Source organism: Lepidochelys olivacea, assembly GCF_965140295.1.
Source record: "Lepidochelys olivacea isolate rLepOli2 genome assembly, chromosome: 9".
Taxonomy (NCBI): Eukaryota; Metazoa; Chordata; order Testudines; family Cheloniidae; genus Lepidochelys; species Lepidochelys olivacea.
The window spans coordinates 7,817,715-7,830,043 of record NC_140419.1 but is presented as its reverse complement, the minus strand read 5'-3'; the positions used below and the strand labels follow the sequence as shown (position 1 = coordinate 7,830,043).

Genomic DNA, 12,329 nt, shown 5'->3' with positions numbered 1-12,329 from the left:
GGCGCCTCGGCGAGGACACACCGCCCCGCGCAGAATGCGAAGGGGGACTCCTGACACGCATGCGCGTGTTCTGGCTGGGTGCCCCTCAGGCAGGCTGCGCACGTGCCCTAGGGGCACCACGTGGGCAGGCCTCCTGGCCCCTGGAGGTGTGCGGGCAGCGCCTGGAGTGAGTGGGCGCTGCTGTTCGCATGGCTGCTCCTCCTGGCTGTGTGGAAGCCTCCAGCCCAGCCCAGCTGGGGCTGCCTTGGCCATGGCCATGGCCGTGCTGGCTGCTTGCAGGGCATGTCCCCCAGGGCAAGGCCAGGCTGCCTTGGTGCAGCCTCCAGCTCAGCAGGTCCCTGCCAAAGGGGTGTTGTGATTTTCCTCAGTTTCCTCTCAGGGCCTCTCTTGGGGACCTCTCTATTTAACCACAGTGGTCCCAACTCTGGTGATTTTGTCGAGAGTCTCCTGATCACTGTTGTTTTCCTTAGAGCTCCAGCTCTCAGAGTCCAGCGGGTCTGTGTGGATTTCAGCCTTCATTCTTCAAGACAAAGTAAGTTTCTAGCCCTGGTGGCTGTGGAGGAAGCTTCAAAATGTGACGCCAGTGCACGTTAGAAAGCAAAAGGCAAATAAAAAGAACGCTACAGCCATTACTCTTGCATAACTTCCTGATTTGAGAGCCAATCTCCTGCTTTTTGGTGAGCCTGACTCATGACTTTTGAACATAAGGGGTTGGCAGTACTGTGACCACCATATAGGAGGAAGTTGCGCTGTATGTGCTGGGCTATGAAATGCAAACCGTATTGTCGGTGTGCGATGGAAAAGGGAGCACCCCAAAATAAAGGTGTGTGTTTATACACACGCACGTGGACACAGACACACGTGTACATACTGGTGTACAGTCAGTGCTACCTCAAGGCTCATTCATAAAACTGAAGGCTTGTGTATGCCGTGGAGGGCTTTGTTCTGGATTTCTTTCAAATGGTCTATCTATGTTTATGTTAGAGAAGGCAGGTCAAAGAAGTGCACCTTGCACTTGGAGCGGAAGATGGTGAGATTTGTGATGGTCCTTAGTTCCTCAGGGAGTTCATTCCACTGTCTTGGCCAGCACCAAGAAAGTTCTGTACCCTGCACAGACAGGCTTTACCCTTGTGGTAGAAAGGTTCATTGTGCCAGAAGAATGAGGTTGTGGGAGCCAGGAGCATGGATACTGCCTCAAATACTGTGTTCATTGCTAATCATTCTATCTCAGAAATGATATTGCAGAATAAAGGGGGAGTCAGAGACCTTTGGCAAGAAGGTTAGGGACCTGGAACAACTCATAATGAAGAGTGACTGAGAAGACTGGGTGTGTTTACCTTAGACAGGAGACTTGATACAAAAGGGGGCAAGATATGTAAAATAATCCTAAATGGTTTAGAGAGGGTAGATCAGGAACTTACACCCACCTTGATTCAAAAAACAAGAACTAAGTGACATTCAATGGAATGAAGTGGTGGAAAATTCAAAACTGATAAAAGAAAATACTTTTGAAGATAATGGGCGACAAGGAATGGATCACTTGATGATTACCTGTTCTATTCATTCCCTTTGGGGCACCTGGCATTGGCCACTGTCGGAAGACAGGATACTGGGCTAGATGGACTGTTGGTCTGACCCAGTATTGCCATTCTTATGTTCTCATAATCATCCTATGGAACTCGCTGCCACCAAATATAATTGTGGCCAAGAGTTTAGCAGGATTAAAACAGGGACTGGACACATAGCTAAAAGAGAAATCCAGGTTAAAACAGCAAACTCTAAACAAACAAGAGTTTGAGAAGGGGCATAAACCGTCCTGCTTCGGGACATGAGCTAGCCTCTGACTTGGGGGTCTGGAGGAAATTTCTCCTGGGGACAGGTTATCCCATGCCATCAGCAGGGTTTCTTATACCTTCCTCTGAAGCACCTGCTACAGACCACTGTCACTGACCACTAGATGGACCATCATTCTGATCTAGTCTGGCAATTCCTGCATTGCTATGTGGAGGCCTCGCATTGTTTCCCAGTGATTCTGACTGATCACAAGGGGCAATGATGGGTACTGAAGGAAGTTGTGATCTCCTTTGTCAAACTGCTGTGTCTGGGACATGGGCCTGGGGGATCCTCAAGCTCCACCAGAGACATGAAAGTCTTAATCCCACTACTCCTCACTCTGCTCTTTACCATCCCATCACCTGAGAAAACTGAGGGGACCATGGAATCTCCATGGAGCAGCAGGTCTGGGATAAGGAGCAGCCACAGCAGGTGGCAAAGGGGTCTCCTAAGCGCTCTCATATATGTACACCAGTGCTGGTGTGACCTAGTGAAGAACCCACACTCATCCTTGTGCTCGTCACCAGAGCTGGTTTGGCAGCCAGTCTGATGCGAGCCCCAGGTAGGAAGTGGTCCTAACCTCGAAAGGAGACAGGGAGATGCCCAGCAAGTGGGCTCTGACAGCTGGGAAATCCTTTGCTTTGTTGGATGCCATTGTCTCTTTGGTCACTCTGGATATCCTGCAGCCTTCCAGGCCTTTATCAGGCAGGAGGTGTTGGCAAAGACCAGTGTGAGGACTCCTGGGTCCTGTGCCAGCAGGTGGTTCAGGGCCTTGGGGGATATCACTGGGTCAGAACATTGCTGGGCATGTTCTCAATGGAATTAGCAGCATACTTGTACAGCTATGAAGCAAGTAGCAGCATTCAGTCAGGTTTTGCTTTGCTGGTGAGAGAAGCTTCATACAACAACAAGGTGCTGGAGCGTATGAGTAGCACATCAGGCTCAGAGCTCTGGTGTGAGTAGCCCACGGCTGCTGATGGCCTTACCTCACCTGCATTAGCTGAAACTTCTGTGGGTTCAGATCAATAGCGTCTCGCGGGCATTGGGAGTGAGGGCTTTGTGATGAAACCAAAGTGCCGAAGCACCCACTCTGGAAGAATAGAGACCCAAAGTATACACTTCAGCCACCACTATGGAACAGCCATTTCTGGGGTGAAACACAACAGCTGTTTAATAGCTCACAGTAACACTACACAACAGTTTAGGGCAAGAAGTAAAGAAGAGTATTATATCCAATTGCATTTGCAGGAGGATGTAGGGAAGCAGAATACAATAATCAGAGTTGAAATTTGGCTGTGACCCTGTAGTTAACATCACAACTGTTATGAAAGTGTTATGGGAACTTTTGACGGCTACGGATGGGCCAGAGACTTGGGTTTATTTCCTATCTGCCAAACTCCATGGCATCACCCTGGCACCATTCTGGAGTGAGCTAGTGAGTCCTCCCTTCTGAGTCCTCAGCAGTACTTCCTGCAGCACTGGGTGTTCCTTGGATTTTCAGTGCTGGTTAAAATTTACAACTAGAGCAATAATTAGAAAGATCATTTATTTGTTGCCATCCATCTTTGTTAACGCTGCCAGGATTGCAGCCCAATGCTCCACTGTACATGCTTGGGAAGTTGCTTGACCTCTTAGGGTCTGTCTGCACTGTAATTGAAAACCTATGGCCGGCCCATGCCAGAAGACTCTGGTTTGCAGGGCTTGGGCGAAGGGGCTGTTTAATTGTGGTGTAGCTATTTGGGCTTGGGCTGTAGCCCAAGCTTTGGGATCCTCCCACCTTGCAGGGTCCTAGAGCTTGGGCTCCAGCCTGAGCCCGAATGTTGACACGGCAGTTAAACAACCCCTTAGCAGGAGCCCTGTGAGCCCAAGTCAGCTGTTGTGGGCCAGCTGTAAGTTTTTAATTGCAGCGTAGACATTCTCTTCATGCTTCAAGTAAGGATGCTGGCAGGTAGAAATAAAGCAGCGAGGAAAGATGTAGCTGAGAAATGAAGTGCTCTGGAGAAATAAATCACCACCCCTCCTACTAAAAATAGAGGAGAGGCAACACAACATCAGCATATGAGCATCGGCTTGGAGTGAGGCTGCCTCAGCAAACAAACTGCGGATGGAACAAAGGGTCCAGGCTAATGTTAGTGCCAAGGTTACAGCCTTGGGAAGTGATCTAGAAAGGAAAAGGCAGATTTATTGTGACAGCCTTAGGGCAAAGACATTGTCTTCCTTTTTGTGTGTACACCACCCAGTATACAGACAGCTGAAGAAATCTGGTCTATCCCAGCTTCCATCGATATGAGGATTGGGCCCATACAGATTCACAACCAAATTATGGCCCAATTTATGAATTTATCTATTTATCTGTCTATCCTAGAACCCCAGCCATGGGCTAGTGCACCATGGTGTTAGGCGCTGCACAAACCCGGAACAGAGAGTCTCTACCTGCCCCAAAGATAATTCCATCCTATTTTCCTCAAATGCAGCCAACACCTGAGTCTCCAGGTTGGCGCCCTGGAAAACTGGCAGGGGCAGGAACAAGCCACTTCTGAACTAGGGGAAGTTACAAGTAAAACTTTCCACTTGGGGCAATTAGCTGTAACGCCAAAATGGCTTGACAAATCCTCCTCAGACTTGGTCAACCTGTTTTCCTGAGGCGCCAGAGTAAATTTGTAGGCCAAGCATATTTTCCCAAACAAAATGATAAGGGGGGGAGGGGACAGTATTGAGAGAGCTTTTTAATGGAAGCTGGCTGCAGCCTTAACTATGGAGCTCCCAAAAGCTCTTCAGAATAGCAAAGGGTTAAACTGCTGTCATGGTACAAAGTGTCAGCTGCCAGCCAGTTCTGCCCCATGTATCCACTGAGTCACTTCTGCTCTTGGGTTGCCGCCCAGTGGAGGGATAACCTCTGCTCCCGCTCCTTTGTGCTGCTATGGTGGAGTACAGTGGCCATGAAAGCTTCTGGGAGAGAATCCCCCAGCACAGGGATCTTGGTGGACAGCTGTAGGCTGTCCCATGCAGGCTCCCTCCCACTCCCTGGCTAAGGGGGTGCGCCACAGACAGGCTGGGGTGTGTTAGAGTGAGAGGGGATGGGGCTGAAGTCCATGCTGCTGTGGGGGTTCTGGGGAGCTCTAGGTTGTGGAGCTGCCCATAGGTAGCCCTCGGGAGGCTGGTGTAACTTAGAGCTGCTCCCTGGAACTATCTGAGTCATACCACGGGCTATTTCGGTCCCCAGCCATCCTAGACTCCACCTTTGCACCCCACCCCTGGACTGCAGTTGTGTGTGCTGTGCTTCACCCCAGGGTTTCACTTCATTTGGCCCCACAAACTCCCGAGAGCCACACAAAGGTGGGCTGGGATCTATCCACCTTAGGCATCAGCTACAGAACTGGCAGCTTCATGCGAAGTCTAGGATCGTGGTGGCTGGGGCTGAGGAGCATGAATCTAGCTGGATTGTCAGGTCCCAGGCTGAACCTGCCATCCTGTGCCTTAGAGAAGTGCCACTCTCCTGCCTGGAAATGGAGGAGTAACATACCTTTGGGAATAATTGCCACTGCAGAGGGGTCAGAGACCAGCGTGAAATGGACTCCCCCAAGCAGGACTAGCAAGGCACAACGTTCCCTGACCAGGAATTCTGTTCTACTCGTCGCGAGCCAGCAGAGTTTAGCTGTGCGACTTCCAATGAGGTCAGTGGGGATCACATAGTTTAAAACCCTGCTGGGCACTTGGAAATAGGGTCAAACTTTTTGAAAGCCCCTGGGTTCCATGTTTGCCATTGGAGGGCCAGGGCTAGGTGGTTGGGAGTTTCTGGGATAGCTGCTAGGCATGGGTGTAGTTTGTGGGAGCATGGGGGGCATTGCCCCCCAAATTACAAGCCTCGGGCAGGCACGGAATTTGCCCCCCACGCACAGCCCCATTGGCCTGGCTGGAGGTGCCCCAAACATAGAAGTCAAACTACAGCTATGGTGCTAGGGGGACCTGTACCAGGCTGTCCACAGGGTGCTGAGTAGATCCAGAAGAGCAGCATGTCCAGCATGATCTCAGTCCATTCAGTCTCGGCCTTCGCTTGCTGCTCTGGATGATTCCCGGTGGCTCACAGACCTCACAGAGCCCCCTCACGTGCATCTCCACAGGGCTGGTTCCTGCACCTCCGGCACAGCTGTCTGCTTTGTGCTGTCTCTTACCCCCATGTTTCCTGCACAAGAAACGGTATGAGGCAGTCACCTGTAGCTCTCCAGATCAGGAACCAGCTGAGTGTAAACTAACCCCTGCCTGGAATTTGGGGCCTGCAGTGTGTGAACTGCCAGCATACACCACTGCAGAGGCATGGTGACTCCTGGGACAAAGCTATCCCCTCCATCCCCTGCTTAGAAATGGAGGGTTACAATTAACAAGCTTTCCCCAGATCTGCATGGAACAATCTCTCCTCCACCAAGGCCTCTCCCCTTCCTTCCTCACCCCTCCCCTCCCTGGGCTGCTCGCTCTTCTCACCCCTGTTGTCTCCACACGCTGGGTGCCTGAACTCCTGTCCTGTCAGGTCTGTGTTCCTTTATGAGCTCTGCAGGGAAAGGACCTTGGGTTGGATTCTCTGGTCTGCTAAGTCCACTCCCATAAGCAGCCCAATATGGGTTTAAAGTGGACAGAGATGGCCTGTGGCGACTTTGTGCAGGGGAACTCTGCCAGCATAGCCACTTCCTGGACCAGACACCCCCCAGAACCTCTGGCGTAGAAGTGCAAAGCGTGTTGGGGAATTCCAGGTGGGTGGCAAGGGTGCGGTGAAGCAGAAATCTGCTATGCCCAATCCTCCACTGGCATAAGGTCCCCGATTCTTCACCTGCTTAGCTGACAGTGTAATCACTCAGTTCTCTATTCACTTAGGCCTTGCTCCACTCAGAGTAGCTTCCTGGCAGGTCTAACTTTGTGATCCCCACCTGTCTTGGTCCCAGTGGAAGTTGCAGGCTGCTTTCTGATAACCCCTGTCTTCATTGTACCAGAGCAGAGCTCGGGCAGCAGGGTGGATCATTTGCCCTGTAAATCACCACGTGCACTTACCGTGGTCTGGCTAGCATGGAAAGAGGCACACAGAGAAGAGGTGACTTGCCCAGGGTCACACAGCCAGTCAATAGCAGAGCCAGGACTAGAACCTAAGACACTTGACTCCTAGCCCAGCGTCCTCGCTAACTAGCCCATACTGCCTAGCCACAAAGAACCCTGAAATCCCCCCACCCCAACTTTACCTTGTACAGAAGGCCAACCTGGAGGCAAAGGAAAAGCTCACAGGTTTGGAGTCCCCCTCTCCCCATTCTCTATTAATCCAGCTATTCTTCATCTTCATCCTCTCCCTTCCTTGCTGCCCTCCCCTTTGCACCCTGGAAATCCTGGGCTAATGGTTTGCCAGCTCCTGCCAACCCCAGTGTCCTGGCTTTGATATTGCAGGTGTCAGCTGCCCTGATCTGCCTCCCTCTAGTGCAGGGAAAGTGAGAGTGCTGCAGGAGAAAATCACACATCCTGCTTGGAGCCGGATGTTCTTTTGAGTCTGGGTGACAGGCAGGAAGAGGTACCCTGCAAATCTGCCCCAGGCTCCAGCCAGGATCTGCCTGCAGACAATGGTCTCCACATTAGTGAAAGCAGCTTGGTGTAGTGGAAAGGGTGATTTCACTCTTACTCCCTATAGACTTTATTTCACAGCTCTGCTGATTCTTCACCTGCTTAACTGAGTTTATTGCTGAAGCATCATTTACTGAGGCCATGTCTCCACTCAGAATGCCCTGCATCAGCAATCAACGTAGCTGCTTCTGCGTGCTGACCCACACAGGGGCAAGTGTGGGCAAGGACAAGCCAAAGTTTGCACTAATTCAGCTGCTGGGGTTTACCCTGACTACACAAGCATGGGGAAAATTCCACCACAAGGTATCTCGGCAGCTCTCACATCTCTCTTCCATTGACCCACTTGCTGATCCTCTCCACTACTCGGCTCACATGAATTCAGCTACCCATCAACTTGCCTCTCTGCTCCTGACCTATGTCTCCAGACCTGCATCTCAACACAGAGCTAGCTGCCCCTGCAGCTTTCCCAGGAAAAGGGAACCCAGAACGGCGTGAAGGGCCGCCTGCCCCAGAGTCCTCTCATGCTTGTGTCTGGCCTTCACAGCCTATGCACTTGGCTCTGCACTAAACCTTGGCAAACCAGGCTTCAGCCTGAGAGCCGATTTGTTTGCTTTGTTAGAACAATGCTGAATTAGCTGAAAGCCTCTGTCTGTCTCTGACCCCTGAGAATTAGAGATCCTGGATGTGTCTCCCAGTCCAATGAAATGGAGGGGGAAAGAAGGAGGCAAATGTCCCACTATAACACCAGCTCAGCCCCCTGTTTCTTAACTGGATAGGCTCCGGGAGCATGGGCGGCGGGTATTATAGGCCAGGGCGGGCTAAGCCTCCCCTGACCCGGGCTGTGGTCCCACCCATGTTGCATTCCGAGGCCCCAACCTCTCTCTCTGGTTGAAGCCAGTGTCACTGGGGTGGAGGGAGTTGGGCCAGCAGCACAGACCCGCTCTGGAGCTGGCCTGGCACTCGGTGGGGTGGGGTTGGCTGGGACTCCTCCAGCCACGGGGGGGTTGTTTGGGGCTCATGTCTGGGATAGATTGTGCCAGCAGGGATTCTCAGAGTGGGCAAAAGGCCTCACTGGTGTGCTTAGAAGAACGCTCTCTAAGCAGGTGTGAAGAAAGCACTGGGGAAGTTTGGATTTCAGGAATACACAATGGCCAAGGAGAGGGGATCTTGAGGTCTGGGCCAGGGGGAAAGGAGACATCATTAGGAGAGCCTGAAAAGACACAAGAGTCTGAGCTTCCAGAGGTTGGAGCAGCAGAAGATGGTGCTGGCACCCACAGTCGCTGCATCCTGAGAGAGGACAGGGGTGTCCAATGCTAGATACGCTGCATGTGTTCAGCTGCCACAGGTCTGCAGAGGATTAGAGCAGTGGTTCTCAAACTTTTGTACTGGTGACCCTTTTCACATAGCAAGTCTCAGTGTGACCCCCCCCCATCCATTAAAAACATTTTAAAATATATTTAACACCATTAGAAATGCTGGATGCAAAGCGGGGCTTGGGGTGGAGGCTGACAGCTCCCGACCCCTCATGTAATAACCTTGCGACCCTCTGTGGGGTCATGACCCCAGTTTGAGAACCCCGGGGTTAGAGAAACAGGAAGGGCAAGTCTGGGCTGTCTTTCCCATTCAGCATCATCAGAGCCAGCCAAGCGGGGAGCCAGAGGAGTTGTCTGAAGACAGGCTTGTCTGGGACAATGACAGAATTGTTCCCTAGAGTCTGGGAACCAGCGGCAGCTCTCTCCCAGGAGAGCCTGAGGGAGCCAGGCTGTGCCCCTGTAGCAGACCCCGCTCGGTGCAGCTGCTCTCCGGCCCTAGCTCCCCTTGTAATCAGCTGGGACCTGGGGACTTGCCTCTTACTGCCTTTTGTCAACCCCTGGCTATCCCCATGGCACATCTTTATCTCACCCGACCGCAGCACTCACCCTTTGCCTGCCAGCCGCTTATTGGAGCTATTGCTCTGCCTCTGCTGGCCTGTCTCAAAGGCAGGGCTGTTTCACTTCCCCTGTGGGAGGAAGCAGCCCTAGTAGTTTTCTTGTTTGGGGGAGCAGAGGATCCTCCCTGGCTCTGCCTGCCCTTTAGCCCAAGGAGCGAGGCCCCAGATCTCTGAGCGGTCAGTGATGCGGAGGACAAGAGCAATACTTCCCCATTTACTCTGTTCCAGCAGCTGCTGGCACCTGATTTGTCAGTCCAGGATGCAGGCAGCAATGCGCCCTGTCCTTCCTGCTTTTGTCACCTGCGTAGCAGACACCAGGTTGCAGGGCTTGGTCAAGCCAAAGCTGTCTGGGCGTTTCTGAGCCCTGCAAAGTCCTGGATGCTGCCTCTGCTGCAGGGCACCTTGTTCAAAGGAGAGGGTGACTTGGCACCAATATCAACCCCCCCCCCCCCCAGTAATCCCCAGCATTGTGCTTACAGGGCTCAGAGATCTCATTCCAAGGGGCCCAGAACTTAACTGCAGAAGAAGGCCTGAAATCATGATTTTTCAGTAGCCAGGTTGAGCAGATGTTGTTTATTGTCTTGGGACCCACTGAGCTGTGCCCATTATTCGCCTGTGTAACCACTGACCCTGTCACCGTTACCCTTGGCCTCTCCGCCACACCCCGTCTATTGTTCATCACACTCACTCATGCCTCATTTCAAAAGAGATTGTTGCCCCATGGGGCAGGGACTGTGTGTTCCTGTGGGTTTGTGCAGCACCCAGCACACGGGGAGCCTTGTCCTGTACAGGGCCTCTAGGTGCTATGGTAATACAAGTACAATAAATAATAATAGCAGTAAACTTTGATCCTTCGGGCTTGCAAATAGCCATGGCTGGAAACCTTCCGAGCCTGTGTCTCCCTGCAGCAGGTATTAGCACCCGCACCTGTGCACAGTGGATGTAATGACACCCCCATCCCCAGGAGGGAGTGGGGAATTCTGAGTCGGTGGCATCTGACACCTACTTTGCACAGGTGTCAGTGATAACATGAGGTGCAAGGAAGGGCAAAATCTGGCCCACAGACACCAATAAGCATATTAGGTGACATCCAGAATAGAACTCAGGGCCTGCAGCTGTAAAAATGCTAGCCTGCTTAGTAAAGAGAACGGCATCCCACACAGGCAGGGGCTAAATCTCCTCCATCCTGTAGGCAGGCAGAAGTGGTGCACACACAGAGAGGCCCAGCTAAGAGGATGGTCTAATTTTGTCACCCATGAAACAGGCTGTAGGGGTAGAACAGCCTGTGGCTGCAGTGACATAAAGATCACTTGACAGGCAACAGCCCGGATGGAGAACTGGATTCAAACCACTTTTTGCTGCTTCCCTAGCTCAGGTGCGGATGCCTAGCCTGTGCAATGCTGAGTTGGTCCTTTGTCTACATGAGGAAGCCTGAGGTGCTGAGGCCCATACTGCTTGCTGGGGGAGGGGCAGATTTCTCTGAACAGGGCCTGCAGAGATTTGGGACCCCAAGACACTTTTTGTAGAACAAGACTAGATGTCTTGAACCCTCCCATCCAAGACTTCTCCGAGCATGAATGAATTGGGCTTCCCAACCTCCCTGCACAGCAAATCAGCATCACTAGCTTTACTTTGCAGATGGGGAAACTGAGTCTTAGAGAGGAGCCGTGACTTGTTCATGATCAGAAAACAAGTCAGAAGCAGAGCCAGGAACTGAACTAAACTCCTGGCTCCCGGTCCTGTGCTTTAACCACACAAGATTAGCCTTGTCGTGCCTTTATGGCCTTGGTTTTAATGTCCTCCCTGTCCCCAGGCCATAGGGCTATGGGTGCTGGCTACTCCCTGCGCAGTGCCATGCGGCTGGGTATAGCTGTCCTAGTAACCCTTGGGGAGGAGGGGATGCAGAAAGACACACTCAAATGGTTTGATTTTTTTAACACTATAAACACTGCAGGGGCTATTGCTTATTTTAATCTGTCTGGATGCTTCTAGGATTCTCCCCCCTTGCTAAGGATGGGTAGCAGGCCTCATCTTCGCTGCTCCCAGTGCAGTGACTCCTAGCATGTTATAAGTGAGTTGAGAGGGAGCTGGCGATGAGAACCGGTAACCAGAGAATTTTGCTACTAGCTGACCTGGCTAATCCCAGATTACACACGGGGCTTTTTGTGTTAGTGGCTGAAAAATGCCCAGAGGGCTTTTTTCCCAGCGGTAGAGCATGTGACAGGACTGCACAGCTCAGCAACATACAGATCCTACAGACCTATGTTTTCCCCATTGAGCTGTTCCTGTAGACTTAACAAATGGTCTCAAGGGCTTGGCCTAATTGGTAATTTCTCTTTGGGGTCTCTGTTCACTGGAGAGTTAGCTGGGGCTCTTATTCAGGTGTTATTCCTATGTCCCCTCCTGTCCACACACAAGATTCTGTCAGGTGAATAGGGTGGTACCTTCACTCTGAGCTAGCTGGTTGGCTAGGGGGTGGATTAGAGCAGGGGGTCTGCTTGCATGCTGATAATACACGCACGTTGCAGCAAGTACACAAGCTAAGCACCTGAATGCTCTAGTCCTCTCATGCCTTGTGCCCAGATGGGCAGACAACCTCCCCTACAAGTCACTGGACGCCCGCCCTTCCCCAGCTCCTCACTAGGTACAAGTCACGGGGAAAGCACCATGAAGCAGCTCAGCTCAGCGCAGAGTTAAGGACAATGGGTTGTGCCCTCGGAAGTCCTAGCGACACACACTAGCGAGTGCAGCAACAGTCAGGGCCCGGTAGCTCAGGTGTAGCTTTGCAAGGGCAGCCACTCACACCTGGCCAACCCTGGTCCCACCCTGGGCTATCACTGCAGTGACTCTATAACCTTATTCTCTCCCCCCCCCCCCATCAGCTCCTTGTGAGAGCAGAGAGCTGGGGGACTAAAGAGCTCCCCTATCTCTGACTCAGACTCAGACAAGACTTTGGTCTGGTGTGGAGCTG

The 12,329-nt window shown here is 52.1% G+C and overlaps 1 protein-coding gene across 1 annotated transcript in view; it reads left to right on the top strand.

The window, feature by feature from the left end:
* The first annotated feature begins 87 nt into the window (after nt 1-87).
* ABCC5 (ATP binding cassette subfamily C member 5) overlaps nt 88-12,329 on the top strand; it is a 94,071-nt gene continuing 81,829 nt past the window's right edge. Inside the window, exon 1 of the mRNA XM_084638804.1 lies at nt 88-532. The gene's annotated coding sequence lies outside the window, so the exon portion shown is untranslated. The remainder of the gene's footprint in view (nt 533-12,329) is intronic.